The sequence below is a fragment of the Heterocephalus glaber genome, unplaced genomic scaffold, assembly GCF_053883595.1.
Source record: "Heterocephalus glaber isolate CG9 unplaced genomic scaffold, H.glaber_assembly_v1.0 deba00001531, whole genome shotgun sequence".
NCBI classification, from domain to species: Eukaryota; Metazoa; Chordata; class Mammalia; order Rodentia; family Bathyergidae; genus Heterocephalus; species Heterocephalus glaber.
The window spans coordinates 9984464-10005853 of record NW_028258329.1 but is presented as its reverse complement, the minus strand read 5'-3'; the positions used below and the strand labels follow the sequence as shown (position 1 = coordinate 10005853).

Below are 21390 nucleotides of genomic sequence, written 5' to 3'. Positions count from 1 at the left end.
CCAAAAACATGCATTTGTACTTTGAATAAAGAGAAAAGAAAAGAAAATATTCCGAAACTTTGCTATCCTGATTTATCTAAGATAAGGGCTTATATTGAACATGTTATAGGATTTTTTAATTTTAAAACTACCTCCTAAAAATATTTTGAAAGTGACATTCAAATTTTTTCAACAGTAAATTGTATGACTGTGAAAATGAAATGTGCTAAGACAGTAAGAACAAGGTTCTAAATAGATGTTTTAGATTAATTTGCAAACAAACAAAATACTTTGTCTTGTTACTTATAAAAAATGGTTAAGATTCTTTGAAAAATAAAGTCTGACCATGAAGCAGAATTCTCACCAAATAACTTTAGCACACGGCTTTGGTAAAAGTTTATGTTGAGTTTTGTGTTCATTAACTATATTGTGAGGTGGGGGTAATAGAATAAATATCATTTAATCCAAAATTCACTTTTCTATGGAGTCAAGTTTTTTCCACGTTGTGTAATTATTAAGTTATAGACCTATTTCTTTCATGACAGGACAATCATTTTTTTAAAAGATTAAAAAACCATCCAATGAGGAACTTGGTTCTGGTGGTTGATTTTGTCCCTCTCCTTCCATCTGAATATTTTACTCAAGAGAAAGTCCAGCTCTATTTTCAACTAGAATCACAGCAGTTTCTGTTTCTAACCTGGGAAGAATGTGATTGGGACTGAAAAGCCCCCTGTCCTATTGTTAGCCTCCCCGGCACTGACCCTTGCTTTTAACATCATAATGAAGGATGCTCTTTAGTGGATTATCTTGAGAAGGGATTAACTCCTTCAAGTCTTCTTAGGGGGCAAGGTGTTTTGAGCCCTAAATACACACCAATTGCCTGCTTAACTTTTCATCTTATTTTGAAAACTGCCCAGCTGGGATTCAAATTCTTTTCCATAGAGCTGAATTTTATTAGTAGCAAAGTTGGAGTTCAGGGCAGCAGATGCTAAATATAAGCACTGTTCTTTTAATCTTGTGGGGCCAAATGTTTCAGATATTTCACTGAGACAGGCACGTCAGGATAAAACTCAACCTAAACTCCGCTATAAACGCTGCAAGCACTTAAATCCTCAGCCCCTTCTCCCAGGCGCATGATTTAAGCCTCTAGAAGACTATGCTTTTTAGCTGGACTCCACCTTTAAACTCCGCTTGTCTATGTGGCTGTTGTACCACGGCTTTTACTGTTATTATCAACATTGTTTTAATTCACACTCAAAGTAGAATTCAGACACCTGGTAAATACACACGCACTTTGAAAAGAGGACTAATTGCTTTAAAATTTATAATCAAATGATTTCCTTAGACTCTGCTTCGTTATCTTAATAACCATTTATTTCTGTCTGCCTAGTATATTAATATCAAAATCTTAATATGATTCATCTTATGTCCTCTATCCTCATTTCTATTCACTACATTGTGTTATGGAATCATTTGTCAGAAAACTAGATAGTTCTAAATTTTCTGTTAATTCAAACTTCTTTCCTTAATAGAGTACAACTTGTTGTTTGTTCAACACAAAGATTAATTTCACCACTGAAAACACTCATTTTTAAATGTTCACTGGATTTAGAAAATTACTTTTCCACTTACATGCAGATAAACTTTTTCTTGGAAACTTATCTTTCAGGCTTATTTTTTTAAATCAAATAGCAATTTTTTAAATCTAAGTTTTTAAAATAAATGATATAAATTAATTAGAAGATACTATGCTGAATGTATGTTTTAAGTATGTATACAACAAAAGCCACAACAAAAGGATTGTAAGAAAATGAACTTTCATAATTTTTTTTCCAAAGTGCAAAGTATCCAGGTGCACTTTTCTTGTGAACAAAATGAGCTCTCACTCTTTTGATATCTATCTATTGCTCTATATAATAACTCTTCTACGGGCTATGCTTTAATTGTAAATAATCCTCCACATTCTTTCAGTGTAAACTCTTTAAGGAGTCATGAATTTTATTTATACTCTCTCTCTCTTTGAGAGTCTTTTGTTTATTTGCTGTTTCGTTCTTTGTGAAATAACACTCCCAGAGGAAAATCCCCCTCTCTGCTTAAGGAATTAGGCCAGAGACAAAAGCAGGGAATTCTTTAAGCCTTGTTTTGTGCTAAGAGAAATGTTTGACATTTCTGTGGAGAGGTGTTTAGTTTGGATTCATTAGGTCTTAGGGACTCTTTTCTCTTTTTTTGGCCTTTCAGTTTCTGTCACTGTGTTTTTTTTCTGTGTTTGGTAGACTGAGGAGAATTTGCTAGAGTGTAATTAGCTTTCCTATGTTCGAATAGCAAAAATCCGGTTGTTTTAAATGGGAGGACCAAGTATTCCTTTTACCCAGCAGGTTCAAAGCTGAGTCATACTTTCTGATATCCACCCAGACAGGAAAACTTGCAGCAACAGAAGCAAGGAAGAAAAAAGCTTTCAGGGAGGTTTATATCCCTATTGAAATAAATAACTCTCAGAAGCATCTTTAAACAAAGTTCTTTGGCCGCTGCTTTCACAATCCCACCCCCTAATGCCTAGACCTTTATTTTTCCTGTGCTTCTTTTAGACACAGTAAAGAAATGTATCTTTAACATAACATTTTAGCACAAAAGGGAAATTCAAAAATATTTGTATATTATAGCACATTGACTGGCATCCCACAATCCCTGCAAAGATGTTGATTGCCTGGGCTACACATGACACATTCTTGTTGCTTTCACAGGTAGAAATTTGTCTTCTGCTAAACAACAAAAATACTTTTCTATATTATTAGTTTCATTGCTGGAATTAATAGGAGCTCAGGATTTGGTAATTCCCCAAGTTCTTGGGCCAGGAATACAGCTTGATAGTAAGCTTCCTTTTCTCCCATGATGTTTTCTACTTTTCCTTCTGCTGATATCAAAGCATGGAAGGAGTGCAGGTGGAGAACCGGAGGATGCCGGTTCAAGGACAGTCCAGAAATTAGCAAGAACTGTGTGCAGTCCCAACAGACTGCCTTGCAACTAGACCCTGGTTATGTTCCGAAGCGTGGCTGTTTCTGCCCAAAGGTCTCTGACTTGGAGCTTAGAACACACGTCTGCTGCAACTGCTGGGTCACGATTTCTCTGTTTGTGTGGCATCTCAGAGAGAGATGAAGTTAACAGGGTAGCAGGAAAGAGCTATGACCTCAAGTCCTCCCCAGTGCCATCCTTATTGGAACACAAACTTTCTTCAGCTGGCTGACAGTAACCCTTTGGCAGCTCTAGCTAAGAAAGTACTAATTTAAAAAAAAGACAGAAACACTGAAAAAGGCCTATTACCCATGATTAAATGGGCAGAGGCCAGATAATAAAATCTTCAAGGAATGAATTGCATCAGTATGAAATGTGCCTCCCCACCCCTCCTTCCCTCTTTCCAAAATACTGGTTTGTCTTTATTGAAATTGTGGACAACCCATCAGCCTTGTCAATCGGGCTCAACTGACAAAGATGCCTGTAAATTTCCATCTCCCTCCAGCCTAGGGTCTCCAAGAACATTTCCCGTTCTCATCATGGTCCCCACAAATCCCGCTTCACTGGATGTTAAATTCTATCAGGCTTGTTACAATTAATTTATCATTGGATATTATTTAATGGAATGAAAAGCACAGACTACTGTTTTGCCCATTCTTTTTAAAATATTAGAGTATAAATTGTAATTCAAGTTCTGAGGAATCCAGAGGTATACATCCAAAAGCATCTTGAGTATCACATTATTTAAAGGACTTTGAGAGAAAAATAAAAAGGCAAAAATAGTAATGGTTGAAATCGCTGATTCCTCCCTTCATCAGACTTTGTTCACTGAAGCTAGAAATGGCGGCACACTGCTATAATTCCAGAACTCCAGAGGCTGAGGCAGGAGGATGTCAAGTGTGAGCTTAATCTGGGGAATTTATCAAGACCTTGTCTCAAAATATTAAATGAAAAGGGCCAGAAATGCAGCAAAAAAAATCATTCATTGAAGAATAAGTAGGAAGGAATAGCAAGATAAGTATTTGTGAAAAGGTATGATTACCAGTAGCTAAAAGTAGCTATTTATGGCATCAGAAAAATAACTAATAATCTAATGGAGCTTGAATTGAAATTCTTAAAATTTCTTTTCCTAAAAGAAAGAAACTGAGCATGGTGGTAGACAGTTATAATCCCAGAACTCTGAAAGAAGGAAAGGAAAGGACGAGCTACCTAATACTCTTTGGGCAGAAAAGGGGGTTCAGAAGGAAAAGGGAAAGTCTCATGAACTATAGGATATTCAAACATATGCTTTATGGGCAACTAAATGTTTGCCTTGGAATTCTGACAAACAAGCCAGGCAGGGGTTTGCAATCATGGAAAATATTCCTAATCCCTGCAATAAGGACAGCACATCGCTAACTAGTTCCCTTGTGTAGAGCTTGTCATTTTCAGCTCTGAGCCTATGTTTCAGTGAAGTTTTCCTGTGTTCTATGTTTCTATGTTTCATCTTCTGCAGTGCTTCTAAAATATAGAAAAAGCAGGATGGAGCTATGAACAGACTTTCAACCTCCTCTCTTTGACAAACCAGGGAAGAAGAAAACCTATGTCCTTGTCCTTAAAGTAACAGATGGAAAAACTTTTATGAGTAGAAGTCACTTTTGTGTTTCATTCTATAGAATATACATGGGTTGAGAAGATGGATTTAAATAATCACATTTTTCATTTTCTTTTTTATTAAAGAGCTCAAAGGTAGTGGAAAGGTGCTCTTTGTGAGTAGCCCAAAAAAACAAAATTTGCCTAAAATAAGCCTCAGTATATTAATAATTCAGTGGCAAGTAGATTGGACTGTTCACTACTAGAATGCCATTTTTAAAAAGCCAATGATAAGGATGTAACAATGATGGAATTCACTTGGCAAGTACGCCTCTATTCATACCATATAAAATCAATTACTATAAGTCCCACAGGACTTTTCCTCCTAAATCTACCAAATATAATGTATTCTAATGTGCAAAGAAAGCTGGAGAAAACAGATTCCATCTTAACCCTGGAGATCACTGACCCCCAGCACCTCAACGTGAAAATTCAAGTTTGCCAGTAATTCTAATGATTTAGAACCAAATGTGTCTCTGAATTTGAAATCTTTTTGTAAATGTACTTCTTATATTCTTAACACAAAAGCTACTATCCCTGCACAGCATTCCTGTTCATTAGTGTGCAGATTATAACTTTAAATAAACATAGTCCTTAAACTTCTTAATAAAGACAAATTGATTTCTGCAGCCATTATATAAAGTGACATATTTTGTGATTACGCAGGGAGGTTGTGGTGCTGAGATATGGTAAAAATCAGCATTTCTTTTGGGCAGTGGCTTATATTTTTTCTTAGTGTGTCCAAATCTTATTTCATCCTCCCTCATTCTTGCAGATAAGGCATAACGACTTGCAGCATTAAAGATGTGATTATGGCCCCCATATATTCATTTTGTTGCCAACTCGTGCCTCTGTGTGAGGTCTGAGATGTTTAGATCCATATTATAAGAAAATGTGATTGATTTCCAAAGGGAATAGTTACAGCACAAAGAGACGCATTTTGGGGAGTGTTATTTTATGGAACCACTTCTAAAAGTAGGCAAATATCCTCAGAAAATTACTATAAATACATTATGGTTCTTTACAGAACCAATTTAATTTAGACCTCTCAACATTTTGTGTCATAGTATTTAATAGGATAGCAGGAAAGCTAATGGTGCCTTTCTAACAACTGTAAACATTGCTATTTCTCACAATAAGAGGACACAATAAGAAGACATTATCTGTCAAATTTTGAAAAGATTTTTTTTTAATTCTCCGAGATTTCAACAAAAAAATGAAAACTGTTTTCTAACAGACAGTAACAGGAAGTTTTGGTGCAACATCAACCGAACAAAAATCCACATATAGACTGTTTTTCATATTTGATGTGCACTGCAAGGGTTTCTTTGCAGATATTGTTTTAAATGTAATTATTTTGCCTCTTTTTCTTTATTGCTGCAAAATAAAGACTTTTTCCCCATCGGTTGCCTGTCACTTTTGAAATGGGAAACATGATGAATTACAGCACATTTGCCTTGCTAGGGTTTATCAAGCTCATTAGAGATGATGCATGACCTGAACTTTACAGAAAGTTAAAAAAAAAAAAAAAAATCCTAGACACCCTCTTTCTTATCTTCTGTTTACCTCTGAAATCATTCTGGTTTACTTGTTGCACAAACTGACCACCTATTAGTGACCAAAAACTGTCTTGACTATAAAAATGCATGGCTTTCCTCTAGAACTGCACCAAACTTCAGTTGTAACTTCTCAGAGACCAGTAGCTCCAAACTTTTAGCTCCAAAGGCTTTCTTTTGTTTTTTCCCTTATCATGTTATGTATACAAACAACTTCATGTGTATGTATCAGCATGACGAAAAAAGCAGTTTTCAATTCAATTTTCTAATGAGATAGCCTTATAATAAATGCCTCCAGAGAAAAACTCAACTTAATGAAACCAAATTTTATTAATATATTTAAACAAATATTTTTCTGCTTTGGAATCAGAATAGTGTACTGAATACTCATTTTTAAAGAAAACTTTAACATGGCTTTTTAAACTGAATTAAATAAAATAAATTTTAAACAAGTCCTTGAAAATAAAAAAATTATTACACCAATAAAAGAGCAATCATATTAGATTTTGGATTGATCTTTTCTGCAGACTGTCATCCCTACCAGGGGAGGGCTAAGGTCCAACTCACTGACTGTAGTCCTCAGAACTCAGCAGCACACTAGTCCCCCATTACCCATTGGAGATAAGTTCCAACACCCTAGTGGATCTAAATCTGTATCTGTAGATATAGATATATGAGAAAATCAAGAACTTTCACCTTTTCACTTAGAGGAAACAATTCACAGCTTCTCTTTGGTACAATTCAGACAGCATCATTACTTGTATACTTTGGGGTCATTATTAAGTAAAACAAGGATTACTTGGATACAAACACAGTCTGTCTGATAAACAGGATGGCTACTAAGTGATTAACAGGAGAATCGGATATACATTCTGGATACATTGGTCAAGAGAATGATTCATGTTCAAAGAGGGATGGAGCAGAACTGTGAGATTTCATTCTACTACTTAGAATGGGATGCAACTTAAAACATAAGAATTATTTACTTTCAAATTTTTCGCTTAGTATTTATAGACCACAGCTGACCAGGGAAAACTTAAACCACAGACAGAGAAAATGAAGATGAGAAGGGATTACTTAAATAGAAAGTTTCTTAAGTGAGTGAAAAAAGAGGCTAAGACATTGCTGGTAAGGCCAGGTTTGAAACTGGGAAGGGCTACTTGCACATTAGACATTAATTTGATGTGTGTGGTTTGACTTATTACAAAAAGTATAGATACCAGTTTTTGAAAACTGCTTCTCATTTTACTTTAATGCCAAAGTGGAAGAAGTTAAGCTAGATAGTTTGTGCACCAAAAAATCTAAGCAAAAATTTATCTTCACTAATATCTTTCTCTTTAATGTGTGCCTTTTGGTCATCTAAGGGATTCACTGGATAAGAATTATTTTGCACGTTTGTGATCATTTATGTTCAAGGACTAGAAATAGCGGCAACATTATTTTTGAAAAAGAAACATTAAATAGACCACTATGATCACATCATTCTCCATATATAAAAAACTTTTATTGCCCACTAAATAATAATTTTAAGTGGATTTTCTAACACTGATGTAGAATCAATGTGAGGTCTGAGAAAAATGTGGTTTACAATAATCTGTTTAGTTTTGACAAGTGAGCAAACACCATTTGAAGGAAGAAAGCCTGTCACGCTTTACACTAAAATAGAGGAGAGACTTTCTCTGAGGCTTTTTCTTTGGTTCTTTCTATTCTTTGACCCATATATTGTACAAGAAACCAGGTCTGGGAATTCTTTCCCCAGGATTTGGTTCCACTTCTAGGAGCTAGAAGGAAACATTTGGACCTCCCACTTGACCTTCCAAAAAAAGAAAGAATGAAGACGTCACAGCAGGAACACCTCACTTTTGTAGGTGGAATTACTGAATAGAACAAAGCATCATGACCTCCACAGTGATTTCAGCATAGGTGGCAATTTCTACCCTATATTAGAAACTGAATCAGAAGTGCTTTGGCTAAATTAATTGGCTGCAGATGACACAGCAGCTGGTAGAAGCTGAAACACCTATAGCCACAATGACACACTGACTGCTTTGAGAGTACCAAAACTGACATCCCTAGCTGTGTCGACCTATCTCACAGCACAGGGAAAGGAGATAGCTCTACTACTGGTTTGCACCCTTGAGGCTTCTTGGGTTTTCGGATGGCATTTTTAGTGGACAATTGAATGAAAGAATATAGAGAAAAAGGAAAACACTCTAGAAAAATACAGAGATTTAAAAACCAGGAAGAAAGGATACAAGGAAGAGACCCAAGAACCACAGGAAGGCCCTAGAGAGTGATAACTCCTCTCACATCAATTGAGCCCTTCTCTGCTTTGCTTTAGTATCAAACTGTACGTCATTTCACATTATGCTTCATCAGCTTACAGATGACTCTTGCCTTGCCTGCTAAACTAATAGATCCTTGAAGTCAGGAGAATGTAACTTAATCCTTTTTATTCAATGCCAAGCCTTAAGTCTTAGGTTGCCTGCTAAACTAGTAGGTCCTTAAGGTCAGGAGAGTATAGTTTAATCCTCCTTTTTTACAATGCTGAGCCTTAGCACTGAGCTACATCCCCAGCCCTTCTTAAAATTTTCATTAAAGTCATTAAATTGCCCCAGCTAGGCTTGAACTTTCAGTCCTCCTGCCTCAGTGTCCTGGAGTGTTGGGATTACAAGAGAGTGTCATCACACCTGGCTAAATAAATGCTCTTCTATCCTATTATTCACTCCAAATAAAAGCTAGAATTTGAGGAATATATCTAGATTCCACCACCATCACCCAACCCAACTCCACAGTATTGACTTAGATATTCCATTACACAACAAATCATTTGATTTTTGTTGTTGTTGTTGTTCGCTGAACTGCCTAATTCATATCTAGTCTTTCTTTCTTTCTTTCTTTCTTTCTTTCTTTCTTTCTTTCTTTCTTTCTTTCTTTCTTTCTTTCTTTTGCTTTCTTTCTTCCTTTCAGTACTGTGTATAGAAACCAGGGCCTCACACATGCTAGGCAAGTCCTCTACTACTGACCTTCACACCCCAAGTCCATGCCCTTTTCTTAAAGTAGTGGCCATTAGTCATTCATCACTGGGGCAGGGGTGAAATAGTAAGACAGTAAGGGGGTAGCTGGTGCCACTGAGAATTGCACTTGGAGACCCCAGAGGAATTCAAGTTCCAAAATGCAATGAGCTATTGGAGTAAAAACTACCCTTTCCAAGATGTAATGAACCATTATATGCTGGAAAAATCCTTCACAGGTGTGAATTACCATATGAGCAGAATATTTTCCCTCTATCACCTCATAGAGCAATGCAGCCTTCCACAATTGATACTGAAATGCACTTGTAGTTGTGCTTATCATTCCAAAAAATTGTATATACAAGGCCATTTTCAAGTTCTGATTATATTTGTTGTTTCAGTCACTCTCTTTTTGTTGGAAAGTCAAGAATTCTCTTAATGAGTATGCCTAAGAGCAGACAAAAATACTTTGTGAAGCTTGGGAGGTTTAAGGTGTTACAAAAGCAGTTGGTGAGAATGTCTACTACAGAGCTTTAAAAATATTTGATCATTTAGAATCATTTAAAAAGCATTGCAGCTATGTAAGTGAAGAATATATTCCACTTAACCATAATCAATTTAATTTCATAGGAATTCTGGTTTATGTGGTAATGCAAATTAGTTTCATGGATACACTCAATAATTTATTTGAAGAAATTTTATCTGATATAAATATATAGATCTCTCTGATTAAACCAAATAGGATAAGAGAATTAAATTCCATGCCAAGGATATCATATGGTATTATACCTTCTCTACAAAAAAAAAATAAATGTTTCCAATTTGGAAGAAGAACTTGTTGTAAATTCTTGAAATTTGAAAGTGGGTTTCACATCTGGATTCTCAGTTGGGCACCTATGTATTGGTACAACTGTTCCTTTAATAAATCTGCTTTGAAATACAGACGAGGCATGCTGTTTAAAAGCTGCTGAAAGGTGATTGCTAAGGCTTGAAATAAAAAAGCTTAGTTTTATTTTAAAAAACAAAACCCTTCTCAGTTTGACTGAAATGCATTAAGCAGGACACAGAGACTATCTCATAATTGTCAGCACATTGGCAATCTGACATCGAATTCTGGCAAACCTGTACTTAATTGCTAAAATATGACTTCCTAGCAACTACAAGTATGTTCTGGCAATGTCAAGTTATCCCAAACCACATGACTTGACTTCTGCTTTAGAATTAAAATTGAAGATTTATCCCAGGTTGAAGCTGCGCCTTGCGCATTCTGCAAGAACTCTATAGACTGCAGACAGGAAAACGGGATATCGTTAAAGCACTGCAGTGCCCCAGGGGTCAATGTCAGATACAATCTAATTTAACATCTTTATTAAGGATCTCGAAGAGGGACTAAGCCACATATTAATGAAATGTGCAAATTATATTAAACTGGGAGCTGGTGTAACCACCAGTAAGGACAAAGAAATGATAGAAATGCACCAAAAGAGGTTAAAACTATGAGCAGAAAATTATTACATGAAAATCACCTTCCTGGGATTGATCGTTTTGGAGATGAGCATTGGGAGTAAGAAATCTCAAAGTTTGGGAGCAGTATGCACCTGGGAACCAAGAGGAAGGAAAAGAGGGCAACCTTTAGCCAGTATCTAATTTAGATACCCACACAAACACTTTACATTATGTAAATGTATGCAGTCATTAAAATCAGAAAGATTACAAACTCTAAAAATTTACATACAAGCCAACTCAAAAGCAGTAGTTTAACTAAATATAACACAGCGATAAAAAATGATTTGTGTGTTAAAAATATTGACATGCAAAACATGTGAACTAGCATGAAATGAAACAAAGACAGAATATATGATATATGCATGCTGAGAACACATCAAATATGTATGTGTTCATTAGGCATAATATCCAGAGGTCACCACCCAGAAACCACATTTCAAATGTATACTAATTTGCAAAAACAAGAGTCCTTAAAAAAATACAGTGAAATGATTTAGGGGCCTTGCCTCTATTCCCCCATTTGTCCCCATTTCCCACCCCAAAACAGTTGAAACAACTTTAAAAATGTCCTCGCCAAAGTGGTTAATAAAATAATAAATGTAGGGCTGGGGATTTAGCTCAGTGGTGCTGCCACCTGCCTTGCAAGTGCAAGGTCCCAAGTTCGATTCCTGGTCCCCCCAAAAATAAAGTAAAATAATAAATATTTAAGGCAGCATCTGATAAACTTTGAGTCTTTAAGTAGGAGTTCCATGACTGTGGCTAACTTCCTGAGGTTATTCGTTCTTACTTTTTCATCTTTACAACCTTAGTCACCTTAGTTGTTATTGTGACAAGGATTTTTCAACCAACAAAAAACTTTTATGTTAGGGCTTCTGATAGCTCCCCTTTCAAGTCCCTCATGAGATCACTTTTGTACAGGACTGGAAGGAAGATGTCATATCACCCTGGTGTTCTGAAATGTTTGAATTTACCAGGTTTCTTTGGTGTCTATTTAATAGAAAGTAGCTTCCACTGGCCTTTTAATTATTGTCATGATCTATTACCTGCTTTCATGGTGCAGGAGGGAAAAGAAACAGAGGAAAATTCCCTGGTGCCCAAGATGTATGAAAATGAAAGGTATTGACCTACCATATAACCCACAACGAGGATTCCTTCTAAGCAGCAAGACTTCAGGAGTTAACCACCTAAAAATAGATCCAAGGAATCTAAGATGTAGAGGTGCTAAACTAGTAGGAAAACCATTTTTTTTTGGTACCAGGGATTGAACTGAGCTACACCCCCAGCCCCCAGGAAAATAATTTTATTCAAGTGTCATAGTAAGGCCCTCAAATGAGTATCACAAAACTGTGGGATTAACTGCCTGTGTATCGAGAAATCATGGCCTTCGAGTGATTCAGATGTATTTGAAGGAGACCAGAAGGCTATGCCAAAGGGGCTATGGGCACAAGAAGAAAGATTGCAAACACCAATTGAGAATTGCACTAGTAGGGCAGGCATGATGAAAGCCTTACAGAATACTCTTACAATCCAAAGAAGAATTCTGTTAAATATACTAGAAGCAATTACTAGGAATATGAGAATAAAATTTAAGGAGAAAACAAGTGGGATAAACCTTAAGAAATTTATTATAGTTTCATCATTTTATGAACTTAAAGCATTTAAGTACATATGAAAGATAGTTTCATTAATGATTCCTAAAAGCCAATGAATTAGAATAAACTTCTCCACGTGGAGTAACCTCCCCACCACATCGAGTACAATGAACTTCACTCCTCACACAACCGTTCTTCCCAAAATGATAAAAATATTTCCAATAAGTCATGTCTTTTGATCTTTAGTTTTTTTCATGTATAACTAGAAAATGCAGCAGAAGTCCAGCTGTGGAAAATTTTTAATACTTTCTCATGTGATGAAATGGGACTCTTTTTCTCCTTGGAGAAAAATCAATTAGGTTTACCTGTTTTTATTTTTTTCCAAATGTATACAAAATAAAAATTACTAATGTCACAGTATACAGGAAGCTTTTCAGTGCTTAGTCTGTGTCAGCGCTTTTTCTAGATAGTGGGAATGCAGAAAAAAGAAGACTTAGCACCTAAGTGCTATCTTAAAAAGATCACCAGTAGGTGAGAGACACTAACCAATAAATGGTATCATATTGTAGGCTATACTTAAGCAATGGGCATTAATGATACCTTTAGGTCTTCTAGGAATGCCACAGTGAATAAGTGACTTTGACTTGATGTTCCAGTATTAAGATACATGTTTCTTACATGATAGTGTATGATTTTTTTAGAAAATAAGATATTAATTTTTGAAGAGCATTAATAAAGCTGTGTTGAATACATATGTAAACTGATACCTGATTCCCCTATTTACGCAATAGAAAGATTGTAATTGCAATTGGCCAAGGCCATGTGATTTGCTTTGGTCATTGGAAGATAAGCAGTCATGAAGAGTGAAAAATTTCTCAGAAGCTTTTCATTGCCAGCACTTCAATACTACATTACACTGCTTTGGCAATCGCTAAAATGTATATATTTTTTTTTCTTTTTTTTTTTTCTTTTTTTTTTGCTAAAATGTATATTGATGGGAAGGTAAATTTCAGAGCAACCCCCTACACAGAATTCTGAAAATATGCTCAGATTTGTGATGAATTTTGCATTAAAACCAGTATCAACCCTTCATTATCAAAACCACCAATACCGAGAAATGTTTCTTTACTGCATCATAATCTTGCCTATCCTAAATGACACACTCATTGTATTTAGGGGCAAGGAAGATATATTCTTTATAAGGCAAGCATTGCTCTTCTGAAAATAGATTCATTCTCCAACGAGTCAACAAATATTTATTGCATGTCAGAAAGGTACACAATTGTTTAACAGACATGTGTCAAGATTTAAATTTTGAAGAATATTTGAATTCATGCCTTTTCTCTGCTAATTCTTATCCACAAACACTAAAGATAATGGGGTCTTTAACAGACCATTCTGACACTAAGTGCACCTACCTCCTTCATCCTACAAGCAGCCTGTGGATCTGCATCCATTCACACCTGAAAAACATTTCGAGAGCCTCTAATACAGCAAAGTGATTTTTCTCTTTTCTTTGTCAGACACTTAAAAGAGATGCTGACTTGAAAAAAAATACAAGTGATTAGGAAACTATTCTTAAAATTGACTCCACAGTTATAAGCGTGGGTAAAAATAAAAATAAATATATCTAAATCACAGAATAGTTAACACATGAAATAAAAATGAACACTTTTTTTGCATTGAAGATCATTCTCTTGTATCTAATTTGAAGAGATACTTACCAAATACTATAACAAAGACTCACTTTCTGTTATAATAAGTAACGGATGTAGTCTTACCCATTTTGCCTGATGGATTTCAAAGCAGAAGAGTGACAGTCACTCCCTGTACTATCATTGAAAAACTTCATTATAGATCATTTGTTTCTTTAAAAAGACAGTTATATGCTTCTCTAAATGAGAAACATACTAGCCATGAAAGACTATTGTTGTAGCTGTTTTCCTGAAGTTCCATGTGCAGAATTACAAAACAATATTGAATTGGGAGCTCCTAAAACTACTGAGGAGAAAAAGGCCCCAGTGCCTGACTGGACTTTGAGTGAGAGAACTAGCTGGAGGACTTAGGTCTTTTACACATGCAAACTTCATGATAATCAGCCACCAGATCGAATTTTCTAAATACACATAGTCTCTCTTTATCCACTGGAAATAGATTTCTAGACGAGCCTCCCTAACAGTGTATGCCTGAAAGCAAGGATTGTAGTAGCAGACCTTATGTATGCTATGTTCTTTTCTATAGTTATTATAGAGGTTAATTTATAAATTAGGCACAGTAAGAGATCAATAACAGTAATTAATAATAAAATAGAATAATATAATAAGATACTATAATAAAAGTTATGCAAGTGTATTTGTCTGTTTCTCAAAATATTTCATTACGTTGAATTCACCCTTCTTGTGATGATAGGAGATGATATTTAAAGGAAGCATTTTATAGCTTCACTTTGACATATGCTAATTGTCAACATTACTACTCTTGAGATATGGGAGCCACTGTTAAATAATATAAGACTTATCTGAACACAAGTGCTGCAATATTATGATAGTCAGTCTGACAACCAAGAGGACTGCTGAGTAACTTACAGGGCAGGCAATGTATACAGCATAAATACACCTGATACAAAGATAATTCACATTCCTAGTGAGACAGAGCAAGATGATGCAAGATTTCATTATACTACTCAGACGCATGTAATTCAATGCTTCTGAACTGTTTCTTTCTGGAATTTTCCATTTACTATTTTCAGACCACATTTGACCCTAGGCAACCAAAACCATAGGAAGTAAAGTTCAGGTACGGGAGGACTACCGTAAAGCTCACCACATTCTTTCTACCTGAACAACCTCTAATGCTTTTCGATTACCTTGTGCATAAAGGTCAAATTTCAGAATTCATTTCTCTTTCTAACAAGTTCTATGTTTCCACCATGCCAAGTGGATCTCACACCCCAGACTTATGCTTCTTCCTTCTTTTAAGACATATTTCTTCCCCTTCTTTTTGGTACTGGTGAATTTATCACTCAAGAAAGAGTTCACTAATCTGATATCTCTTTGGGAAATCAAAATTACTTCTTTTTGCCTACATTGGATGAAGTTTTTGTCCTTCTTTGGATTGTACTAAATGATTGTCATGTCTTCTTATAATTACTTATTTACTCATTCAAGTGGACACACTAAATCTCTTCAATGACAGAAAATATGCTTTACTTAATTTTCCATCAGGTCCTCTTCTACCATATGATAGGAAAAAATCATATCATATGATTATAGCACATGATAATTGGTAAATATTTGATGAAGGAGTGAATCAGTGGATGAAAGAATCAGATCCAAATTCAGCAAATGATTTTTATCAGTGAGCTGCTGTGTAACTTTGGCCAGGTCATTTTACTTCTCTGTGTTCCAGATTCCTGATGAGAACAGAACATAGTAATTGCTACCTGCCATAGTGGAATGCCATGGGGATTAATGAAATAATTTTTATAAAGCAATTTGAGCTCTCTGAAAGAAAGCCACTATGTAAAAACAAAGTGTTATCATAATTATTGTGTAGCACTTTTCATCTGAGAATCTCAAAGCACTTCACCAAACATTAACTCATTAATCTTCCCAACACTCCTGCAAGAGAATTCCATGATCTCCACTTAGAAAGGGGAAACACACAGACAGCAAAAGGTTAAATCCCCAGCCCAGGATGCTGCTCCTTTCGAATCCCAAATCCAAGAGCAAGTTTCAGGACCCCAGCTCCAAGACAATCCTTTGAACATGGAAGCATTGCATTTTCCCTCTTGGCCTGGTACAGGGAAACATAGAGCTGCCCTGACTGTCTGGCAAAGATCCAGCTGGAATGAGAACTCAGGTTAATACCTTCCCTAGAAGAAGGGAAGGGAAGCAAGGGCTGGAAGGGAAGCAAGCCTATGACCACAGCCCTCCCCTCCACTGTAACAGCAAGAAGAAAATGTAAGCAACCCTACTACCCAGTGGCATATCCTCCTCCAGCAACTTGGGCTCTACTCTACATCTTCATCAGCCCTCTTTTAACTTCCCACCTTTAGGGGTTGTTTCTGTCTCCCAGCCAGAAAACATCTCATCACCTTTGAATACAAAGGTAGCAGTTTAGCAACCAGAAAAATAATCCTAAAACACCACATTCAAAGGAGCTTTCCCCACCTAATACTGTTTTTCCTGCTGAATCTCATGAATGTTAGCTGAGACAGGTGGTACTAATCCACCTTCTAAGAGGGAAAGGAAGAATGTTAGCTATTCTGCATATACTTGGAGGGAGTGCTATCATTTGGATTAAGATGTGTTACATCAGGAACATCCAGGGAAGTGGAACCATTTCTATTTATAGCCAACCAGAAAGGCAACATTTGTGCTTTTTTCACAAATGTTAAATTCATACTTCCTAGACATGATAGCCAAAAGGACTGGTCCGACTGTGTGAGCAAATTTGCTGCAAACATACACAGCATGCATGGAAATACCAGCATTGTGTCTAGAGGCCAGGTGAATGCAGCAATCATTATTCCAAGGATGATTCTTTCACAACACCCACTTCCAGGGAAAGCATTACATTTCATCTTGGTATAAAACTAGAAGGGAAGAGTTAATTCCTTATGATCAGCTTCATACTGACAGATTCTCTGTGACCTTGATTACAACAATGTCCCTCGATTTCCTTCATACTTGTGGCCTTTTCCTGGACTCCACTCACTAGCAAGTCCACTCCTCTGAAGTGAATCACTCATAAACTGACCACTATAAACATCTTAAACTCCTGGCCTGCTTTTCATGACCACAGTTGTCTTGACTTTCCTAACTTCCTTATACCTCCTGTATCTTCCTCATACCTCCTTGGGAGTCACCTATAGAAAAGACAACATGCTTTGGAACAAATTCTGTGACCTTAGGGAGATTCCTGAAACTCTCTGAGCCTTCTTTTGTAGCCTGTTAAATAAAAATCACAAGTCTTCTTTGAACATGTTTGAGAGATGATACACACACACATACACACACACACACACACACACACACACACACACAGTAGTTTCCAGAAAAGATTGGTGCCTTTGACTGACAGAACCTCCAAATGCTGAGCAGAAGATTGAATTCAAATTCACGTAGTGACCACCAGAGGATGAAATCTACTCACAGTGCCAAGACAGTCATTCCAGAAGATGTTCATGAGCAGAGGTTAGTCCTGGGCAGGACCCTGACAATGGAAATCCAGCAGATGGAACAAAGCAGGGTCTGGGAGAAGGTAGCATAGGTCATGGTCAAGGTGCAAATTAACAGGGAGTAATTTCCAGGCAGACTGGAAAGCAAGGGTCAAAAATCATCACAGGGACAGGAGTTTCACAATCCGAATCCCTGGAGAAAACAGAAATATGAGAGTCAAAGAACTGGGGGCTAGTCTAAGAACTGGGCCAGGAATTGTTTCCTTTGCTGGGTATTAAGCCCAGGGCCTTGCACATGCCAAGCAAACGCTCTGCCACTGAGCAATAATCCCAGCCCTTACTTAGGATTTAGGGAAAAAGTCTGCCTCAGGGTGATTTTAGGCAATCGGACGGTAAAGGTCAAAGAACCACTCCACAGAGCCACAACTACAGTATTAGCAAAAGCCCTAAATGGAAAGGCCAGTAGTTTCTCTGTAAAGGAGAAACAGACTCTTTCAAACTGCATTTTTCTCTACTGTTTCCTATTTATTCTCATGTATTTATTTCTCACATATCTCCCCACCATGCAAGCTCTTACCTGCCCAATCAGGTCCCTCAGTTCTGAGTCCTCTTAGATTTGCCTTTTGCTCCTTCTCTACCATCTTTTCATCTATAGACTTGGATATCGAACTTGAACTGTTTATATGGGACTGACTCAGAAGCCTCCGGAGAGATCAGACTCCTTTGTGCTCGCAGACACCGTTGATATCACACTGCTCAGTTACCAAGGGCACTCAGGTTCCCCAGGTTCTGCTGAACCCTTCCTTAGTCATCTTCATTCCCCATCAGGAAGAAAATCAGACAGTAGACAAGAATGGAGGTGAATTAATGGAGCTCCTGTAACTACCCAACCAGGAACAAGAGGAGGTCAAAGGGCACTAGCATGGGAAGCAGCATGGCTTGGATAAGTGTCCCCCAGAGGGCCATATGTTGAAGGAAGGCTTGGTCCCCTGCCCAGGGCCCTACTGGGGGTGGTGTAGAACCTTCAAGAAGGGGAACCTAGCAGGATGTCTTTGGGGGCAGATCTTTGAAAGGGATATTGGGACCGCAGACCTTCCTCTACCTTTCTTTTATGTCCGGGACATGAGAAAATCAATTTTGCCACATGCTGCTGCTATGATGTGCTGCCTCATCCCAGGCCCAAAAGCAAAGGAGCCAACCAGTTGTGGAACATACGCTTCAAAACTGTAAGTCAAAATGGATCGTTGCTTTCCAAAGATTTGTTTCCCCCAAGTATTCACAACAGTATTAGAAAGCTAACTAAGCCACTCTGAAGTGTTCACATCTCACCTCTCGCTTCCTTTCGAGCTTCCAGCCCACATTATAGAAGGCTGTCAGGTAAATACACCTCCATAGCCAATGGATCAAATCCATTATTGTTCCTCTCCACTTTCATTAGTGGAATTGACTATTTCCTACGCAGAGGGCTTAAGAAGATACTTTGTCCTTCCAAGTTGGGGGTTGAATATGCTCACAGTCGCACCTCAGGGTTTTTGTGTACCTGTGCATTTGCAGTGCAGGAAGGAGTCTTTACCACAAACAAAGATGACTCTGCAGCACTCAAAGGCCAGGTGGAACCCAATGTCAGTCCATTGCCAAGAGTTTGGTCAATGTGCCCCAGGCATTCCTGAACACAGCCTGAGTGGATTGCAAGTCACTTCATAAAGCAGAAGTGGCTAAGTTGGTAGCATTAGGGCCAAGATAATTTTAGGATATTCAACTGGTTTCAAAAATTAAATACTATACCCACTTGGTAGCTGCTGAGAAGAAATGGGAGCTTCAAAATAAACCAAGTTCAGTTATAAGGGAAGGGAAAAAGTATGAAGAATGACTGTAACTTTTGAAGTCACTGCATATCTCTGACAGGGTCCAGCAGACATTAAGTAATTAAATATTTATTGAATGAAAGACTGTTTGGTTTTACATCCAGCCCTCACTGCTCTGGGGTATTGTGTTTGTTGTGGGATCTCACTTTCTAGTTTATTTCTTCCCCCTCACCTGCACTATTTTGAATTCTAAGCAGTACATGACTTTCCAAGTGGAAAAATGCATTCCACTCAGTGACCCAGTACTGTGAACCAGCCGGCATTGTATAAGCACTTACTTAAAGGATGGGTCTTATGGGGCACCTCATTTCTCAACACAGAAATTAGAATAACCCCAGGTGGACCAGGTCAAATCTATACCAGAGGAGTCTGCCAACAGAGAGTGGTAACTAGAATCACTCCCATTTATCCAGTCCTTACGACGGGCCAGGCACCGTGCGAAGCCTGTCACAGGCTCTAATCTTCACACAGCAAGCAGGAACGCTACAGAGTCTCCTCTCACTGGGGCGGAGAATCACACAACGAGTAAGAGGCAGACTGCACTCTAAACCCAAGTCCCTCCGCTCCCTGGGTGGGGTTCTCTCCACCACACAACTCACCCCCAACGAAACAGTCTTTGCAGTGTTCTCAGTCCCTTTGTGGTGTGCACTTTGGTGAAATCTTTGCCAAGGTTCCCACATTTCTCAAAAGTTTCATTTCCAGCTCAGAGTCAACACAAGACACATTTTCTGTTGCAGCTTAGAAATACTCGGAGTAGAAAGGAAGAGCCTACACTATCAGGAAGCACTAAGAAAGAAGCCCCCTGCCCCCGCTTCCCTAGATAGAGAAACCGGGATATGGAAAAATATAGAGTTTTTAATTTCCAAATTGGTTTTTTACGAACAAAATTTACTCAACCAGAATGAACATGTCAAAATAGAGAAATCTCTATATCCCAGATTTGGAGACTCGAAATGTCATTGAAAATTAAGATATTTCTGAATGAAATGACTCTTCTGGTAAGTTATGTCTGAACATGACTGCTGGAATTTCAGATTTGACTGTAGGGAGATAAAAAATGCAGATGAGCTCCGCCTGGAGGGTCCCAGGCTGCGGGTTTTTCTGGAGAGCATGAAAGGAAGTTGAAGAAGCCGTGGTCTCATCCCAAGTAAATTAACCTTGTAGGAAGGGCCAGACTTCTTATTAATGCCAAAAAGTGCCCCCAGATGCTTCTGTGGCTCAGTCATTTCCAAAGAGTGCAATTTTACTTAGGAAACAGAAGAGTCCTTTAACATTTCCCCTTAACCAAACACAACTAGGTTAATTAGCACGTTCTTCAGGGCTGTTCTTTTTAGGGTGACAAATTTCTTTAAAAATTGAGAAAAAGAATAATTCTTTGAGCATCCAGACTGTGCAGCTCCTTTGCGTTCTACAACTTTTACTGGCATTGGAAATTCTCATCTCCACTTTGCCACAGTTTTAATCGCATACTAGACCTCTCTCCCTTCTTGTTTCAGAAGATGCAAGGGAGGCTGGGATCCAGGCTTCTTCACAAAGATGCCTGGTGAGTGTCTGCAGTGGGAGGTCTGCCTCTGTGTCCCAGGCTTTCCGAGTTCAGAGTTGAAGCTTTCCTTTACTGAAAGGGTAGATCTGCGATGTGGGTGTCACCATACAGGACTGGGATGATGCCAGTGAGGCCAGGAGGAGAAGGAGATGTGCGTTGGTCACGTTCTCATCCCTGAGACACAATTCCCAACATCTGCAATTTAAAGGAGAGCTTTATTTTAGCTCACCATTTCAGAGAATTCAGTCCATGGTTAGCTGGATCCAAGGCAAAAGCATCATTGTAGAAAGCCATGGTGGATGAAAGCTGCTCTACCTGTGGCAGCCAGAAAACAGGGGGAGAGGGGAGAAGGTGGAGATAAGAACACACCCTTCCAGGTCACAGCCCTAGTGACCACCTCCCACCAGGATCCACCCCCCAACAACACATTCAGCTATGAACTCATCAGTGGATGAAATCACTACTGAATATAGTGCTCCCATGATCCAGTCACCTTCCAAAAGCAACATCTT

The 21390-nt window shown here is 37.8% G+C and overlaps 1 long non-coding RNA gene across 5 annotated transcripts in view; it reads right to left on the bottom strand.

Annotated features, from left to right (window-relative positions):
- Nucleotides 1-18174, bottom strand: part of LOC101713598 (uncharacterized) — a 43303-nt gene extending 25129 nt beyond the window's left edge. The window contains exon 1 of one of the 5 annotated variants that reach the window (XR_015441704.1): nucleotides 17446-18174. This is a non-coding gene — a long non-coding RNA (uncharacterized LOC101713598). The remainder of the gene's footprint in view (nucleotides 1-17445) is intronic. The other 4 variants (XR_015441705.1, XR_015441706.1, XR_015441703.1 and 1 more) reach the window with 4 other exon arrangements.
- Between the last annotated feature and the right edge of the window lie 3216 nt (nucleotides 18175-21390).